The sequence below is a fragment of the Egretta garzetta genome, unplaced genomic scaffold (assembly GCF_000687185.1).
Source record: "Egretta garzetta isolate BGI_Z169 unplaced genomic scaffold, ASM68718v1 scaffold385, whole genome shotgun sequence".
Taxonomy (NCBI): Eukaryota; Metazoa; Chordata; class Aves; order Pelecaniformes; family Ardeidae; genus Egretta; species Egretta garzetta.
In genome coordinates, this window is record NW_009259793.1 from 118,320 (window position 1) to 120,587 (window position 2,268).

Here is a 2,268-nt window from a genome sequence, read left to right on the forward strand (position 1 = left end):
CGCGGGGTTGGGGGGGGGGGGACCCCCTGCCGTACTTCTTTGTCCTCTGTAAAACAAGCAAGTGGGAGAACCACCACGCACCAGTCACCCCTTGTAACCCTTTTTTGGCTGCAGGATGGAGCATGACTGAGCTTGCTCGTCCCTGGCCTGTGCCCCCCCAGTTCCCGTACAGCGCCTGGGGGACACCAATGCCCGGGGCCGGGGCAGCCTTACTGTGCGGTGAGCTCCAGGGGGCAGCCCCTTGCTGCTGCAAGGGTCCTCGGCTGAGCACACCCCCCCAGCCCCGGCCGCCATCCTCCTCACACCCTCCTCCCCCCACAGGGGCTGCCAGCGTCCCAGGCCAGCCCTTTCCATCCTCCACGTCTCCTGCTGTCCCCTTCCAGCAGCCAGAGCCACGTCCCCAGCCCTGACCCCGCATTCAGACCCAGGCCTGAGGGCTACCAGGAGCAGCTGCCCCACAGCCCCGTGGCTTTTGCTTTACTCCACACACAGCTTGGTCTGAAAAGGGTTAAAACCGGCACCGATTCAAAAAAACTACCCACAGAAAGTGTTTCTGCACTCAAAAAAATGGCTGTTAAATGACCTTCGTGTCAGCCTGCCGGTGGCGCTGGCAGCCCCGTGTTCCCTGGGGGGCCCGGGGGCGGGGAGGGAAGGTTTGATCTCAGTGTATCATCCTAGCTTAGCTTCTGTCTGTGAATGTCCATCGTGTAGTGTGCGTTTAACAACTGGTTTACACTGTTGCCGTAAAAGTGAATTTGGAAATAAAGTCATTAATACGACAAACCCCGCCTGCGCACACGGAGGGGGGGGGGCGGGGAGGCCTGGGGAGCCGGCGGGAGCTGGGACCAGGCCCACATGGGGTTCTCCAGCGCTCAGGCTGGGTTTTGGCCACACCACGGGTCCTTCCCGTGGGACGGCAGCCATGCCCCAACCCTGGGGCTGTAGGAACAGCAGCCCAGGAGCCATGAAGGTGGGCAGGGACGCGTTGGGTTTTTTCTTGCAGCCCAGGCTGCAGCTTCGCCAGCTCCCCTTCCCTGCAGCTCTGCTGCGGCAAAGCGGGGTGCAGGGAGGGGAGGCCGCGCCCCGTGGGCAGTGCTGGGGCCCCGCAGCCAGGAAGCCAAAGTTTGGCCGCTCCCGCAGCCCAAGGTCCCCCAGGTGCTGGCACTTTGGTGGCCACAACGCAGCACCACGAGCCCTTTGCTCCGTGCCATCCCTGGGACTCGGCTCCCTTGTGCAGGTCCGGAGTTTCCAGCGCAGCAGCCACGGCTGCCACCCCTTGCCCTTCAGAGTGGGCTTTTCCTCCCCTGTTAATTACTGCTCACAAGCCGGGGATACCCAGGCTGCCAACTCCTCCTTCTTTGATCACCTGGCTAATCATCACCCAGCACCTTCTGTTTCCCATCCACTCAGGTAATGAGGAACAAAGTGTAATTCTCTTACCCTGAAAATTGAGGAACACCCAAGGAAGTCACCTCCTGCCGCTCTCAAACGCCTTCGACTTCCACAGCAAAACCTGTCACGAGGGCAAACGATTTGCACAGACGGCACCTGGGTGCGAATTGGCGGCAGCCGCCTAACCCTGGAAATGTGAAATGAAACCGTCGCCTGCCCTGGGCACTTGGAGCTCCGTTCTTGCGCTCTCCCAAGCCCCGGTCCTGCTCCCAACTGCCGAGACCTCATGGAGCAATTCCTCTTTCCACAGGCAGGAACTGCTGCGAAATGTTACCAAGGGAAAAAAGAGGCCGTTCAAATGCAGGGTGGGAGGGAAGTGGCTGATCCGCCTGGGACTAGGCTGAGCACGCGGCAAGGGCCCCTTCCACTTCCCAACCCATCGCTTCACAAACGTGAATGCACAGAAAATTCTGTTTTAATTTTTTTTTTTAATATTTTCTTCTTTTTTTTTTTTATAAGCACATTTGTGCTTTGCCAACAGAATCAAGACATTAACAAAGATCAGCTTCTCGGAAGAAAAGCATTTCTATATAACAAGGACATTACACAGCTCAAAGCAGGAAAAGAAAATATTTACAAAATACAAGGTGGTTTTTTTGTGGTTTTTATAATGCTAAAAGGGTTATTCAGAATTTTCAACCTTATAAATAGAAAAGCACTTATGCGGAGGGATATGGTAGCATTGTTGGTTTTTTTAAAGAAACAATGACAAATCCTTTAAACTAGAACAGAACCAAAACCACTAGATAATGTTGAAAATTGTGAAAACCCCAACCATTAAGCAGTTTAGCTACTATTTCTTTACGATTACAAAAT